The sequence below is a fragment of the Sinohyriopsis cumingii genome, chromosome 6, assembly GCF_028554795.1.
Source record: "Sinohyriopsis cumingii isolate HCF-2022 chromosome 6, ASM2855479v2, whole genome shotgun sequence".
Lineage (NCBI taxonomy): Eukaryota > Metazoa > Mollusca > Bivalvia > Unionida > Unionidae > Sinohyriopsis > Sinohyriopsis cumingii.
This window is the reverse complement of record NC_142966.1, coordinates 100,497,147-100,515,563: the sequence shown is the minus strand read 5'-3', so window position 1 is coordinate 100,515,563 and position 18,417 is coordinate 100,497,147.

Here is an 18,417-nt window from a genome sequence, read left to right as displayed (position 1 = left end):
AATACATTTTTGTTACAAAATTATGTTTACTAAACACACAGCACGGTAGAACATAGTGGGTACACAAACACATAATAACCATTTCTTTTCTTTGGCAAATTTGTTTTTGGTGGGATCTTCCTGGTGGCACCCCCCAAGAAAGATAAACGATAAAAACAACTCAACCCAGTAATAACAAAAGTAATCAGGGCTTTGCCTATGGTTACAGCCAGGTACCTGGTCCGTTTAATGCGTGCAAGTCCAAAAACACAGAATCAAAAGCAAAAGCCAATTACCAAATCTTAAATGCAACCGACCAATGAGTAAACAAGACAAAGGCCGAAACTCCAGAATAAAAACAAATCCAGGCGCAATCGCCAAAGCTGAAAACGAATTAAACAACGACCAATCGATTGAATAACAAACTGAAAAGCAAAATCAGCAAACACTACCATAAACCTCAACGAAAAAGCGGCTAACTGAACCAAACAAATCTCAAGCAAACTGAGCAGAAATCAATAAAACACTCCATTGTTTACACTGTTCATAAGGATTTAAGAAAACAAAACCCAAATATTGGAACGAAACCATGTGCGTAAAATATTAAAAAGTAACCTTCCAGGTTAATTCCCCATTAAATACACCAAGTAAGAGCTGATTATCGTAAATTTTTCAACAAAGCGTTATGTCCCAGAAACCCAAAAGGTTAGATAAAAAAGTCAGATTCAGTTACCGAAACCCCAAACTGTAAAACAAACTCCATTGACTGAAGATCAAAATTAAATGCAAAACATCAATAAACCAATCCAAAAAAAAATAAGCCAACCCAATCACAAACCGATAACGTGAGTGGGACTTAAAACATAAAACATCCAATTCACTTGATATTGTTCACAAAAGGGTGGAAAAACATTATAAAAATATCGGAACTAATCCTATTTCTTGAAATTAGAAAAGCTACAGCCTTTCAAATTTGAATGCAGATCAGAAATTCACAGGACATAGTGTCACAGACAAAATCACAGATAGCACGTCACAGGACAATTTGAATTTGCATTATTAGGAGACATTAATAGATCTATGTTGGGGTTCGCAAGAGACAAGGAAATCCCAGGCAACGGGTTACATTATTTGTCTCCCCACGAGGCTTGCCGAGAGGGAGGCATGTAATGTTACCCCGCGACTTGGATACCCTTGTCTCGGTGCAAACCCCAAAGTATATTCTTTTTCTCGCCCAATACTTTCCTTTAAATTAAAAATAAACTTCTCATTTGCGCAATGTAGTTCACCCGCAAATGTTTACATGCGGTGCATTAATATAAATATGTTAATGAGGAATGTGGCGTGACCGTGTAATCCGAAGTACACCATATCTATGCAAACCTGATGGTCAGGAAATTCACTGTAGAAGTTGTGTAAGTTACTACACACACAACTTAGCACTTGCAAATTTTCTTGATTTTTTTTTTATCTTTTTGTTTTCTCCCTTTCGGAGGAATTTGGATATATTCGCATTTTCACTCCTATTTTTTATGTTTTGTTCATTTTTTCGTTTTTTCCTTAAAATTCTAAAATTTCACCACATTGTTTTGTTTTGTAATTACAATTTGTGCTGGTTTACTGGGGTAATTCAGCAAAGAGATTAGTGTAGATTCATATTTGCTTGTTACTTAACAAAATTAATACATTACTAGTGTGTGCTCTACTCACTCAATGTTTCAGTGAGCTCTATTCTTATACACTGGCTGTAAACATAGAACAATAAATATCCTTGGTAGAAAGCCAAATTGGCATAGGTACCAAGTTAAAAACTACTTTCTAACTAAGTTAGTAGGTGCAGAAGGAAGTCGAATACTGGTGGCATATCACCCTGAAGGGTGCCAGACCCTGGATTTTGGGAATGTGGAAAATTGCCCTCGGCAAGCTGAAATCCTAACTACACTCAAAGAGATAGGGATTGACATAGAGGCAATTGATGGACTATAAAATGGGGGGGGGGGCGTAATAATAAGTTCATCTTATATCCCAAAGACTACAAAACTACATTACTGCAAATGAGTAGCCTTGAGGTCACATGGATGAAAGCGCAATTCACTAAATGTGACCCCATAACGAGAGAAATCGAGGCAAAAATAATTTATGTTTTTGTTTCGGGCCTTACCCTGGAGGTTAGCAATACTGAGCTAATCAGTAAAATGAAGGATAGGTTCAAAGTATCAGTCAAAAATAACAAAATGGCGACTGTCTATGGATTTAAGAACGTGAAGACAGGGGTTAGAATAATAGGGATACCCAAACATGAAGCCAAAAAAATCCCAACATATTTCTATGTGATGGGATTTAGACTTAAAAGTTGGTATAAGGGATGCGAGGCTGAAAGAATATGCCCAAAATGTAGGCAAACAGGCCATGGTGCTATGGACTGCAAGGGTTAGCCAATAGCCCCCAAAACGGCCTCATATGGCAAAAGCAGCAGCCGACAATAATAATGCCAACAACAACGTAAATGTAGATGAACAGAACCAAATGCAGGAGGAAATAGGGAATTTTTTAAAACAAATCAGAAATGAAGAGCAATCGGGGTCTATGGTACAAAAAAAGGAAACAGGAAGAACAGCTGACATAGGAACAAAAAAATAATGAAACAACAAAGGGAAGGAACCTACTACCAATGCCGGATCCAGATATAACGGTCATAGGGCATGACTCCCAAACAACTCCCTTCTGGGATAAGTACTTAAGTCCATTTAAAACGGTGAGGAGTGAAACCTCCATAATAGAAACTATTAAAACACAAAATAAATTCCAAATCATAATGGATGAGGAAATGACAAATGAGGATGAGCATGTAAGCCTAGAGAAGGGCCGGGTAGGTTCACAACATTGTCATGGTTTTGTCTCCATGGAAGAAATACAAACAACAATAAAACAACTAGCGAAAGGTAAATCCCTAGGTAGAGATGGACTCACTGCAGAATTCTATCAAAAATTCCAAAGTGAGTTAGCGCCGATTCTTAATGAATTATACAATACTATATTGCTAAGAAATGGTTAAATTAGTAATACTATGAGAGAAGGACTAATAACCATAATTTATAAAGGAAAGGGTGATAGGAAAGATTTAGAAAAAAACTGGAGGCCCATCTCCCTCCTAAACTTGGACTGTACGATACTGAGTAGGATTCTAGCTAACAGAGTTAAGAAGTGTATAAATAAAGTGATTAATGTAAATCAAACGTGTGGGGGTGTACGGAAAAACATACAAAATACTATATTAAACGTACGAACAGTAGTCGATTACTTGAATAATACCGGTCAGAAAGGTGATATGGTACTTTTCGACCAAGAGAAAGCTTTCGATCGATTACAGCATAACTATATATAAAAAGTATTGGAAAATTTGGCTTTGGAATAAAATTCGAAAAATGGACCAAAATCCTTTATAATAACATAACTGCAAAGGGACAGGTAAATGGTGCTGTCACATATAAATTTGATATGCAAAGATCAGTACGCAAGGTTGCCAACTACCCATGCTGTTATATGTAATAGAAATTGAAATACTAAGTATAAAAATAAGAAACAATAAACAAATTGAGGGAATACACATACATAATCTAAAGGAAGAATTTAAAATGCTCCAGCGTGCCAATAATTGCACGAACTTCATTAAAGACCTAAATTCTTTTAAACATCTAGAAAAGGAATTCCGATCATTTGGGAAAGCTTCGGGGTCTAAATTGAATCATGACAAAACATAAAATTTTAAATTTAGGAAACCGGTCGGGTAATCACCAGGGACTTCCTCCACAGCTGGTGAAAGATCGAGTAAAATCATTAGGAGAGCAGCAGGGAAGTTCTACAGACCAGACCCCCAGACCAAAATAAACCTTTCTACGAGAACTTTCTCCGTAGAAGCCTCAGATTTCAAAAATAAGCCTTCCCACGAAAAATAATTTGCGTAAATTCGTCACCGATTGCAATTTTTGTGTGCAAAAATCATTGATTTTGGACAGCAATTTTAGGGGGGGGGGGTAGGAGAAATTTATTCCATCGATGAAGTTTGCGAAGATTTGGCTGCCTTTTCATGAATAAATTTGATCGAGACCGATTCGATATCTACTACGCGGATCATGAAGATTAATCGTGATGAAACCATGCGGTATTACCTGAGCGCGGCTGAAGAAATTTTTAAATTTGTTTATGTCCATATCGCCGTTGCACCAAGTCTGATGAATATTTCTCAACGTGTGAGTATCGACGCCATTGAAAACCGACAAAATGTTACAATTGTCCCTAATTACTTTTGGAATTTGCGTATATCGCTGCGTCACGTAAATCACATCGGTGTTCTTGTGTCGGCCACGCGAGAATATCCTAGCCGGATTAGTTTGCTTATCCAGCATAACATCATCGAAAACAACAAGATTATTAACATCGCCATCTAAATTTTCCACGGATGGAGTTTCATTGATGTCTGTGATGAATTCGATTGTGCCTTCGTCGGTATTGTCGCTAAATTCCTTTAGCACTTGATAACATCGCTGATCATCAACGGATGGCGCAACCAAATACAACTTATCCCATTTTAGCCATCGCATTATCAAATTTAGCAACAACTGCGTCTTTCCAGAACCGGACGGGCCAATAATTATCATCCTTATCGAATTTGGTAACACCGCGTTGTGTTTCACCTGCTCACGTTTCTTCGTGGCCGAAAAATCAATTACATTCATGTTACTAGAATACATGGATCTATATTGTGTTAAGTGTCGCACGCGCACAGCTACGATAAATCCAACCGAAATCGTCACACGCAACAACAGGAACGCAATTGCAGGAGAATGCGAAGTTTGTAATACACGCAAGTTCAGATTTGTAAAAAAAAAAGTAGAAAAATCGGAGGAGACATCGCATCCCTCTTGTCAAAATTACCCGGAACTCCCTGGGCGAAATATCCCGGAGAGAAACATCTGCCAGGATACAATTACTGTGGACCCGGAACAAGGCTCGATATAAGACTCAACGATAATAATCAACCAAATCCCGGCGAAGATCCAGTAAACGCCATCGATAACGCGTGTTACTATCACGATCTTGCGTATCGCAGTGGGGATTTACAACAACGGCATCTCGCTGATGTCAGGTTAATTCATGCAATAGACGCGATTCCTAACAAAAGTTTCAAAGAAAAATTGGCAACTTGGCTGGTAAAAGGCGCGATGAAAGGTAAATTAGTATTCGGTGCTGGTAAATAATAATGGAGCAGATATATTATTCTCCGCGAGGATTCTGGCGAGGAAAATCAGCAATTGCCAAACTCGCCAAGGCAGCAAAAGTAAAACAATCCGTTGCTGAATCGTGGCTATCGAAACAGGCAGTCTGGCAAATATATCTTCCCCCGCCTAAGAAAATATCATATGCGAGTTTCTCTGTCAGCGTCCCTAATGAAGTCCATCAGGCTGATTTAATGTTTCTTCCTTACGATACCGTCGACGGAGTCACATACAAGTATGTGTTGACGGTTGTTGATATCGCTAGCAGATACAAGGAAGCGGAACCGTTATCGAATAAAACAGCAACGGAGATCGCTAAGGCGTTTAGCGAAATTTATTTACGATCTCCATTAACATGGCCGAAGCTTCTCCAGGTTGATCCAGGTCGAGAATTTCTTGGCGCGGTTACTTCACTGATGAAAAAGAATAATGTTAAAATCCGTCGCGGTATTGTAGGTGTTCATCACAATCAGGCTATCGTCGAAAGATTCAATAAAACTCTTGCAGAACGATCATTCGGATATCAGTACGCGCGCGAATTTATTCAAGATAATCGATCTCATGATTGGGTAACAAGATCACCTCACGTGATTAACGCGCTAAATAACGAAGTAACTCGAACAATAGCAATGAAACCCGCAATTGCAATTACAAAATCGAATATACCACTAAAGCGAGATTCCACAATTCCGCCTGTGCTAGGTAGCGTCACGGTCAGGTATTTATATAAAGAAGGCGAGGCCGAAGGAGGAAGAAAAAGAGCAACCGATCCAAATTGGAGTGTAACAACACACAAAATATCAGCCGTAACAAGATCATCGGGAAGACCAGCAATTTATTTCCTAGATTCGCTAGCGCCACAACGCGGATTTACCAAGGAAGAATTACAAATAATACCGAAAGATACTCAACTACCGCCAGCGTCATTAATGTGAAACCGAATTCTACCTAACTGAGATAATTTTCTTACTCTTGACACGGCTAAATACACTAAATTTGACCAGGAAATTCTATCATCGACGATCCAAACTTGGCCATCCACGGTTAATCCCTGCGACGAGTGTATCGTTGTTGCATATCCTAGTTTCCATGGCGATCTTTCTGCGTTTATCGCGTCATTAACAAGATTAATATCAACAAGAATAATATCATTCAGTACCAAGATCTTTTCCTCTCCGCAGGGTAAAGTAACACTAATATTTTGTTTCCTGGTATCAGCGGGCCTGTAACACAACGGCACCTGTAATGTTGGAAATTTCTCGCAATGCAGCTTAAATAACATTTCCTGAATAATATCACGAATAATTTTCCTACTAGCAACGATCAAATGATCGGGACGCCACAAATTTAGAAAAATATCCATCGGAGTCTCGTCGATTATTCTTCTCATCACATCGCATTGAAACTTATTCGGTTGTAATCGAATTATTTTTTTGAATTCGGTCAGTAAAATATCATCGGATCTATAATCAGCGTCGATTTCCTCATAATAGTCAACGAAATTCCTGAGCCATTCGTGAGGAGATTCACCATCAATCGGATCAGGCTGGCCATGATCTCCGCACATTATCACGGCTGTATTTTTCTCCTCCAGCCAGGTCAGGAAAGATTTTAATACAACTAAATTTACTGTGCAAATTTCATCAAATATTATAATTCTGTTGATATATTTATTTCCCATACGAGCCGAATCCCATAATCCACCGCTGTATTTGAAATAACTGTGATACGTGCAAGAATCAACGCCGCGTTGCCTTATTTCTCGCGCTAATCTGTGAGTTGGAGTCAACACTATCATATCAGATTTCGCAAATAAATTTATCGCTCGCGTTGTTTTACCGCTACCATCAGGACCATTCATGTAAACGAATTTGTTACGTGAAATTGGGTCAAATGCGGATGCAGCCGTCGATATTTCCTCGCATTTATCTCGATGAAATTTATCGCAATCTTCGACATCGGCGTCCTCACAGTAATCTAGGATATCCTCGTTTTTTATCCTCCAAGTGCCCCAAGAACCATCAGCGATTAAATTTTCTAGCCTATACTGGTATTTCTTATCGATATAAAACGAGTCCGTTGCGACCCTTACCGCGATATCAGAAAATTTATTTATCATCGATAGCAAATTTATACTCACATAAGCGAGCATCGATGATCTCAAATGCGTATACTGCGCTGATTCTCCATCGAGATAGCTAATTACGGTACCCAACTTTACTCCGTCAATGATAATATTCTCTCTGTTGCAGAATATTCCTCGCGACACTGTATCGGCAATAATAAAGTCCATTTCGGCATCATTGATAAACAATCTAGCGTGTCGGTGTTTATGATCAACGGATCCTCCTTGAGTAAATTTGCCAATTATTTTTCTTCCAATATCCTTCGCGTTTTCACAGTCCGTCGGTAGCCACACCTTAGTTTGTTTTCTATACGATATAATTGCCTCGCTCACTGTCAACGATACTAACATTGACGAATCTAGCATATATCTCAATAACACTATAGGGACCCATCTGCGTTGAGAGAAATGCCGACCGAACCAAATATAACAAATTTTATGTAAATTTTCAGCAAACTCAAATGAAGTGACACAAGCGAATCCGGTCATGACAAAATCAGGTAACGGTCCGTTAATTGCTACCCTTGTCATCTCGCTGGTGGGATGACCAAATTTAGCAAAATAATCCGCACAATCGCCATATCCGAGGAAACTTCCAGGATAGCACGCGCTCATATCAACGGATATCATATCTTCGAAATAATACTTGGTATTCCACAATCCGCCATGGCCGTATTCGATACAGCTAAGTTGAATATCAGTGAGAAATTCGTTCCTTGTAGGTTTCCACGAATTTCTCTCTCTGGCAGCGTGAGCAGCAACAGACGGAACAGTAAAACAATTTGTCAGTAACTGATCAGGATTTGACGAATATTTCACCGCGATATTTTTCATAGATTCATGTAATTTTTCATCACGGTAAATATCTCCGCGCGGCAATATAAATTGATCGTATCTTTCTTCGCTTGAGAATAACCAAACCGATATTGGATCAGACGCGGCTAATATTTTGATATATCGGAACATGGCATCAGCGCCTTCCACAGGATAAAATTTAACAGCGCGATCTCGCGGAAATATCATTACCGATTGTGACCACGCATGTGAATTATGATCAACAATCTCGATTGGTACTCCTCGAGATCTATACGGCGACGAATATAATATTTCTCCCGATAAAGTTTTCACGGTAATAGGAAATTTAAGTTTCTTGCTCAACACAGCAACATCGTCAATCGATGCGCCATCAACAACTGTCTTCGCCCACGCGTTAATTTTATCCAACCTCAACTGAGTCAGACCAGATCCACGACGAGCGTTTTTCATATGCTCGATAACGCGCTTGGCAACGCAATTTATCATCGGTGATTCTTTCATCGCAGGTAGATTTTTCATGTCAGGATTATTATTTAGCCGATAAATTCCATAAACAACAGCGCTAGAAGGATACGCCCTAGCATAATAAGGACCATCGATTCCCAATAATAATCCTGGCTTCGAATTTTTATCAAGAACGACGTTTTTCTTACCGCCACGCACGGGATCTCGTTTATCGCGAATAATCCAAGTGTCGTCAGGCATTTGTGCAATAAATTTTATTCCAAAGATAAATCGCTCCTCGGAATGCGAGTTTTTTATATGCTCGATTATCTTCTTGGCCCGTTCCAGATTCATCGTAGCATCAACAGCGTTAGTTTTCCATGTCGACCAAACATGAATCCCCCCATCATCGAAAAATTCTTTTTTGGCGCGATCGACCTCAGGAATGATATATTCTGCCTCATCAAGATCAAATGTATCCATTATTATATTTTAGACAAATATTTAAATTATAATATGCAGTGCAAATGGATACCAATCGGATCAACAAAATCATGCGACAAATCCTGCAGAGGCGATTATTGTGGCGCTCACATATATGCGATTCGACGAGGCAGTAAAGGACCACAACGGTGTTTAGTTTGCCAAGTTGGCACGCGAGGAAAGACTCGATTGTGTTTATCCTGTGGAGGGAAAAATTATCGGGAATTGCTCAGATATTACAAAAAGAAATCTTCCTCGGTGATAACATGCGAAGAGGATTACATTAATCGATTCAAGGCAAATTATGATTTAGACAGATAAATATTATATAATGGAAATGAAATCGACGATTCCTGCAATGAAAATCACGCACGAGTATAGATCTCATCCAATCATTGAGGGGTACGAAGCATCATCGGATGGTACCGTCAGACATATCAGAACGAGGAAAAATGTTGGTAGGGTTAATAAATTTAGATATCTCATGTTCACAGTCGGTGAGAATAAAAAAAGAAGAAAAACAAATTATTATAATCACAGATTCGTATTCGAGTGCTATCACGGACCTATCAAGATAGGCCTTGTTATCGACCACATTGACGGAAATAAACTTAACAACAAAATATATAATCTCCGAGCAGTAACTCAGAGTGAAAATTGCATATCCGGCAATACCGGTAAATATCCGAAGTATGCCAGGGCGGTCAAATCAATAAATAAAGAGACAAATGAGGAAATTGTATTCACGTCGATGAACGCCGCTGCAAAATATTTTAGTATTAATTCACGCTCGGTGCGACGAGTGGCAGAAGGAATAACTAGCGCAGCATTTTCCTACAAATTTGACGAGTGGATTGAGTTTTATTATATTCCGATAATATCTGATTCGGAGAGCGACGAAGAATAATTGAATATTACAGAATTAATATAACATGGACGAACAAACCATAAATAACATTATCGAAGCCATCGATGATCTGAGAAAGAAAAAAATAAATCTTCCCTCGGAGTTGGACGCGAATAAAATCCGATCCGAATTCGAGACGATTGTTCAGGGAAAACTCGAATATAAATACACGCTGCCGTCAGAGTACAAATTAATAAAAAAGATCCAAATTGCCATGTATCAATCACTTTCGACAGTCAGCGATGATCGCGTCGAGGATTTTGTTAAATTATCGACGCTGGTAGAAAAAGCTAGGTTGATTTTATCAGAAGCATACGAGTCAAAAAAAATTACAAGTTCACGCATCAGACAGCTGAAAAAACTTGTCGATGAGGGTAAGGCCAAGGAAATCGCAGACTCTTGAATTTTCCTGAATATTTTCCGCAAACAACAAAAAAAAACAAAAATTAAAAAAAATATTAATTTTAAAAAATTCCCTGGATTTTATTTATTTTTTTTTGGCCTGTTTTCCCTGGCGGACGGATTTACGATTTCACCAGCAGATTGATACTAACAGTTTCCCCGCGTATATCAAGCAAATTTCCTTTCTGATCCGTTAGTTTGAAATTTATCTTCGACAATAATCGATTATGACATCGCAGATAAAACGGATTCACCGGCTCCCTTATTATCAAATAACCCGGAGAAGCGCTAGGTGAAAACGAATACAAGATAAAACCCTGCTGCGCTTGATTTGACTCTGACGAATCAACATTGTAACTGCCCTCGACAACATCCGCGTGAAGATAAATCGTGATAACTTCCGTTATATTAACGATACCTGGCGAGATATGCCGCCCGCCTTTGGTCGGATCATTATCGTGTCTGAGTAATAGCGCTAATTGTTTTTTCTCTGCCCACGCGGCATGTAATTTCGGAAATAAATCATCGATGGTATCAGTGACGGATTTTCTCAGTTTATCAACATCATAATCGGGAAATTTGAAATTTGGTAGCGTTTCCTCGGTTAAACTAAATACTCTCATGAATTTTTGTTTTTCTCCTGAATTTTTGATCAACTCGTATTTGCTAATAGGAAGAACATAATCGGCAATTGATATATCGTCGACTATCGCCCGAATAAACATTCCATGATAATATTCAACATCATTCGCGAGTTGATTTAAAATCTTCACGCGTTTGATAATTTCGCTACATGAGCCCGATTTATTTAAGATACATTCATGAAAAGATTCCCGCAATAAATTTAATTGTAATTTATGTTCTTGAATAAATTCGTCGAGGGTTTTTCTTACCAAGATACCGTCTATGGGGGCTATTATCCTGTTAATGTGGGTAGCGTCGAAGATTTTCACACCGGGGGGAATTTTAGGAAGAGGCAACCACGAGAGAATTCTTTCGTCCCTAAAAGTAAAAGCGAACATTACCCAGTTAAATTTGTGGTTGTTTATGAGGTTGATGGCGCTATCAATCAGAGGCTTGTGTTTGATATCTTGCCTCAATACCTCATCAGTAGTAAAATCTTCCTTTTTTGGCTCCGGTTGCTCTGGAGGAGCTTCCTCGTGCCAACCTGGAATAATAATATCTGGTTTTTCTGGTTTTGCCAGAGGTGCGATTTCGGGCCAACCTAATATGGTCCTAATCGATGATTGGTAAATATCAACGATATATGGCGATTTCACTTCTATCATCGATGATAGTGTTGGTTCGTGCGCAGATATTTTTATTCCCGGAGTAGCATCGCCGGTTATATTTGATATTCTGGTAGTAAATTCCTTATCCAGCTGATCAATTTCGTAACTGCCTGTTGGTATACCGACATATATCCAATCGGGAGTTCCATCGGGTTTGGTTTTGTTGGCAAAAACAAGCGAATTATTCGATGATAATTTACCGAATGACGTCGATCTAACATTAGGCCAGCTGTTGTAGACACGCAATTGTGTTAACGCAATTTCTTTGACGCTAATTGGTGTTGGAAAATTGATGCTAAATTCAGGTTTGGTGGAGCTTAACGATATTAACGTCGTTGTCGGCGGTGTCGTGTTTGTCACGATCTGAGCTAGCTCGGACATTATTAATATTCATTTGTTCAATCTCCGAGTAAATACCGATCATTACCGAAAATTCTGGATCGGAGATAACGCCATCGTTGAGACTCTCCGAAAGCAGCGATGATAATTTCGAATACGCATCATTGATTTTAGTTAGTTTGTTTTTGTACAATGATAACTTTTCACTCGTGCACGAGGAGATTTTTTTCGCTACGATATTGAGAACACCAGCGATTGTCGTTGTTGACGAGATTATTATCGTTGCTACGATCGGCGCGATTGTTGTTACCGCGGATAAAATTATTCCAGCACCAGCGACTACCGCGGATACCGCGTACACGGCGACGTCAATGGTAACTAATCTACGCTGGTATTTTTTTATTTTTGTTTGATATTCGTCGAGGAGTTTTTTTAGCGAATCCTGCCATGATCGCGCCTGATTGTAACGGTAATCCGATGCGGTCATTTATTAAATTATTTACCTGACTAATTCTTGGTAAGTCAGTTTTCCGTTTTCAAATGGTTGGGGGGTTTCCCTATCTCGACAACTGCAACCGACTCGGGTTGACCAATTACGGCCCAACCCGATAAATATTCGAAAATTACAAAATAATACACTGGTCCCATGGTAGTTCTGCCTTCTGGTTCTAGTGTGAAATTTACGATGTTATTTTCATCTATGGAAATAACGAAAAATCCAGGATAGTATTCATAAATTTCATGATTATCGGCCGTCACGTTAAATTTTATTGACTTCGAAATAATATATACTCGATATACACCCTGAATTGGCGCGGTAAAGTTAAAAGAATCATTATCAGGTGTCCAGGTAATATTTTGTGTCCTCAGCACAAATGATACATTGCAGGAAAGATCTTTTGATTCTACCTGATTTGGTATCGAAATACGCATCAACGCAGGAATATCCAACGATGATATTTCTAAGTTAATATCACTAATTTTTGTAGTTGCGTCGAGAAGTTTCGCGTTGATATTTTGAATTTCTCCGTCGTAAACTGATGTATCGACTTTTTTATTTGCTAATTCTCGTACCACGTTAATTTCCTCGGATATTTTAGTAACATCTTCGCTGATTTTTTTTGTTTTCTCGTGGAGATCATCGTGTGATGTTTTATCGACTTTTTCGTTTACGATTTGGCGTACCGCGTTAATATCATCGTTGATGGATTTTGTTTTCTCGTCGTGTGATGTTTTATCGATTTTTTCGTTTACGATTTGGCGTACCGCGTTAATATCATCGTTAATTTTAGTAATATCCTCGTCGATTTTTCTTGTTTTCTCGCTGAGATCGTTATGTGATGTTCTATCGGCTTTTTGAAATATTAGTGCACGTGCCGATTCAATATCTTTGTTGATTTGGGCGATATCTTCGTTGATTTTTCTTGTTTTCTCGGTAAGATCGTTATGTGATGTTCTATCGATTTTCTGACCCATCGCGGTATTTATTTTGGTAATTTCCTCGTTGATGGATTTTACTTTCTCGCTGAGATCGTTATGTGATGTTCTATCGGCTTTTTGAAATATTAATGCACGTGCCGATTCAATCTCTCTGTTGATTTGGGCGATATCTTCGTTTATTTTCTTTGTTTTCTCGGTAAGATCGTTATGTGATGTTCTATCGGCTTTTTGAAATATTAATGCACGTGCCGATTCAATCTCTCTGTTGATTTGGGCAATATCTTTGTTTATTTTTCTTGTTTTCTCGTTGAGGTCGTTATGTGTAGTTGAAGAGGTATCGATGATTTTTTTTATATCCTCGTCGAGTTTTTTACTGAGATTTTTTGATGTATCGTCTAGTTTTTTAAGATCGTTAGTTAGCTTGGTAAATCTTTTTGTCACTCTATCCTGAAGATCGTCGTGTAATGCTTTATCAGCCTTCAGAAGCATCGCCGCCGATAGCTCTTTGTCGGATTTTTCCACATCCGCGATATTGGCCTTTAGTGGCAATACCGCTAATAGATCGGTAATATCAGCTATAGATTTCAACACTAATTCCGATTGGCGAGTAAACTGACTAATATGATCATTATATTCTTCTCGCTTGATTATATCAGTTATTTTCACGTTGCTGGTGTGTAATCGCCCTTCGGTATTTTGAAAAACAGCAACTTCGCCAGGGTCCACCTCTGACAGCGATAGAAGATTGTTAATATCGCTCTTGGTTGCGAACTTTGATAGATCGACGTCAGTCACTTCTGCCTTTTCCTTCCTGTAGATAAATCTACCGTAAATATCAACCATGATATTTATCTACGGCGTATTCAAATACAATTTTGTGATACGGACCGGATGATTTTGAAATTGCGTCAAGAATATTAATTGACTCTGGACCGCATATTGGTGGATCAGCTAATGTTTGTGTTGGAAGTGTCGAATACCAAATCGGAAGATTTAGTTTTGACACGTATTTGATAAATTCATTTGGCGGTGCTAATCCATAAGAGTCAAAGTAAATAACTTCGCGACGATTAATCGCGTATGCAACCCAGTGCGTACCAGGGCCGGTATTTTTATCGAGATTTATTATTCCCGTCTCGGTAGGGTTTGGTTTTTCTGGTAGTTGATCTCGCATAAATACGCCTCTGAAAAATTTTTTTTTTTTTTCTTTGCTTCGTTGATCAAATCTAAATTTGAATAGGCCGTGCTAATCTTAGACCGGATCCGTATGGGGGGCGTCTTAGATAAAGGCCGGATCCCAACCGAGGAAATCTTTGAAAAATTTCCTCGAATAGGCTGGGGGGGATGAAGAGTCCTCCCTTTTTTTTACGGTATTGTCCTCCTTTAACTTTTTCTAATATTTTTTTAACCCCAAATCCACCCAAGGCCGATGCTGCGCCTGTTAGTAATGGAGCTAGTAAGGGAAGAAGAGGAATAAATCCGCCTACTTTGACCATGTCTCTGATGGCGCCTATTGAGAGATTCACATGAACGCCGGAATTCGCCGATTTGGCTCTGGTAAATCTTTCACGTTGACTTCTAGTTAGCGATAGTTTGTTAGGCCCACCATGAATTTGATCATTTTTCAGGGTTAAATTCAAGCCGCTTCGCCTTGCTGTTGCTGTTTGGAGTTTTTTTTATCTGACCCGGGGTCAGAGTTACGCTGACGTGTTCGTATGGCATATTAATAATCGCTTAGTCTAAATTTGGAATTTGTCACATATTCTCGACAGGAGCATCGATGACTCTCATTTTACCGCTAATGCCTTCCAAGATCATTGTTCTATCGCTGAGGATTACCGCGATGGCTCTTGCTACTTGCCCACCTGTGTCAATTCTGGCTTTAAAATGAATATCGACAACGGATTGTTTTACCAAATCGAGATGCTCCAAGGAAAAGTAATAGATAGGATAGCGAGTATTAAAATCCAACTGTGATATTTGCAATCCTGTATCGATATTTTGATCGCGACCCATGAAACTTAGCAGGCGATGATATGCGCGGGCAGTCGAATAGGTGGGAAAATTAATTGATATTTCCTCGGATGGTTCTTGTTGGCCGTTTATCCTTAATGAAACGTTTGTTGCTGCGAAATGATCAAATATCATATGACTGTGAGTTTGATCGTATCTGTTTGTGTTTTGGAGAACAATGAAGATGTGTCTAGGTGCCGAAGCGCCCTGTTGTGACGCAATTCGCCAGGTAAATATTCCGTTGATATTAATGTCGGTAAAGTCGGTCATCGTTGTCAACCAGGACATGACGGATTTTCCGCCTTGATTCATGAATGATAATAATTTTTCTTCCTCGAGTATCGATGGAGTTATCGCTGGCATCCACAAGGTAAATTTGTTTAGGATTACCTTGCCTGCATCAGGAACAGTAGCATTGTCTCTCCAGATAGCTCTATCATTACTCGCGGGGTCTCGAATAAACGAAATAGTATGTTTCGCTCCGTAGATAACTTTTCTGAAGTGTCTACAAAATCCAAAAATGTGGGATAGCGGAATTGCACAAGAGAATCTTAAACTAGGACCAACTAACATTAATTTCCGCGTGGCAAATCCAAGGTTATAATTGTCATTGGGGTTGATCATTACCGCCAGCAGGGTGGCGTCAGCATTATCAGCGGCATTTCTCGGTACAGCGATATTATACGGGGTATGATCTGCGCTGTCGTTAGTATCCTTGGCGAACATCATACTAGGACCAGCTGACCTGGTAAAATCATCCGAGTATCTGGCCAGGCCTATCACCGTCGTTGCAACATCAGCGTTATCTGTAATTGATTCAATTTCTCTTCCATCAATCGTGTATGTGACGCTCTTGAATAAAGCCATAATTCCGTTATTGACAAATCCAACTTTGGAATCTGCTGGATAATTGGTATCATTAGCTCTTCTTATTTCGCCATCAAATTCGATATATGCCTCTGATGGAAGAAAATATCTCGTTGTGTCGTGAACTTGAATTTCAATGCGATTAGGTGCATTTGGTGTCACTGCGTCGTATGAAAAATACTGGAAATCTCGCACGGATGTGTCTCTGCCTACGGGCTCGTCCATGTCGAACACTTCATTTGACACTTGTGCGAACATTTTATATTAAGAATATCATCTAAAACGAAGACCACTACCTGAAATGAAGCTTGTATTTGCTAGATTTGTCTTAGCAATTTCCTTTGCTAGATTTGTGTTAGCAACTTTATTTGCTAGATTTGTCTTAACAATTTCCTTTGCTAGATTTGTGTTAGCAACTTCCTGTGCTAGATTTGTTTTAGCAACTTCCTGCGCTAGGTCGTTTATTTTTTTATTTGCTGCGTCGTTTATGACTTTGCTGATTTCGGGTGGCATTTCACTGGTGATAGGCAATTTAACTGGCTCTCTTTTACGTATTAAATTTGATATTTTTTCTCTGACAAAATCGTAGCCTTTACTGGCTATTTTTTTGATACCAGAAATGGCAGCAGTCTCGCCAATCTTTCCTATTGCTTTTAAACCAATCTGTTTAATCATGGGTCCAATTTTAGGTATTATTCGCGTAAAGAGACTTCCAACAATATCGCCGAATCCATTACCGTGGATATATCTGTATACGGGCAATCGAGAGTTTACTACGCGGACCTGTCTGGGTCTGCGTTGATATTTGTGAACAATCATGTTATTTCAATTGTGTTGTTTTAATCGATGAGTTCATCGATAAGTTCCTTGTAAATGTGAGAGTCGATGACACCACCGCGGAATAATCGCTGACAAATATCTGAGGCTTCGTTGATTACTTCGCGAGAGTTATTTCCGGCTCGTTTTCCTCCGATTCATACCTCAAGGCGAGATACATCGTTGACAACACTGTCAGGGCAAACAGTATATCCGCTTCCTGTCTTTGGTTTTGGTTTTGATGGTTCGCTAAACCACTCCGTTAACACGTCCTTCTCTTCCTTTTCTTTTTCTTTTTGTTTTACTTTTTCCATAAATTCAAAATATTCGTCATCACGTTTGTAAGGTGGTTTTTTACTAGCAAAATATATCCAGTCGATATATTTGCCTTTTTCAAGAGGTTTTCCACGAACATCGGGGTTAAAATATTTATCCCTATCATCATAATCCGCGGCGATATCTACTAAATTTTTCCCCCTTGCGATTTGTTCATACGCATCACGGGTAAAATTAGTTTTGATAGTTTTATGAAGATTTTCATAGTCGGACTTCGCAGTTTCTTTCTCTTGTTGAGTTGATTTTTGCGATATCCCCGAAGATTTTTTTTCCTCCTTCCTTGCATTTGCGTAGTCCAGAAAATCACTGTAAAGAAAGCTTGTTTTCTTCGCCTCAGGTAAATTATATTTGGCTCGAAATAAATTATTATACCAAACATCCCGCGATTTAATTTTTTTCAATCCGTCTTCCGTTAAAAACATCTTTCTATTGTCAAAGGAATCTTCGGCAAATATAGCAAATATTTTAGTATCTTTGCCAAAAAAGTCAAATTGTTCTTGCAATGTTTTCCAACCATTCTCGGTAAATTTTTTTTTTATTATATCTCGAGGTTGAATATCTTTATCTTCCTCTTTTTTTTCTTCTTCTTCTTCCTCTTGCTCTTGTTCTTCTTCTTGCGCTTGTTCTTGCCGTAATTTTTGATCTTCATCTAATTCTTCAGGAATTTGACCCGTCCTCAATTCTGCTTGTGCTCGTGCTTGTGCTTGTGCTTGTTCTTGTTGTGCTTGTGCTTGTGCTAGTGCTTGTGCTTGTGCTTGTGCTCGTGCTCGTGCTTGTGCTCGTGTTTGTGTTTGTACTATTCGCTCCGGCAATAATCGAGTGTGTTGCTCGATATCTCTCGTCATAGGAATAAGACCGCGCTTCCTAAGTTCCTTATCTTCC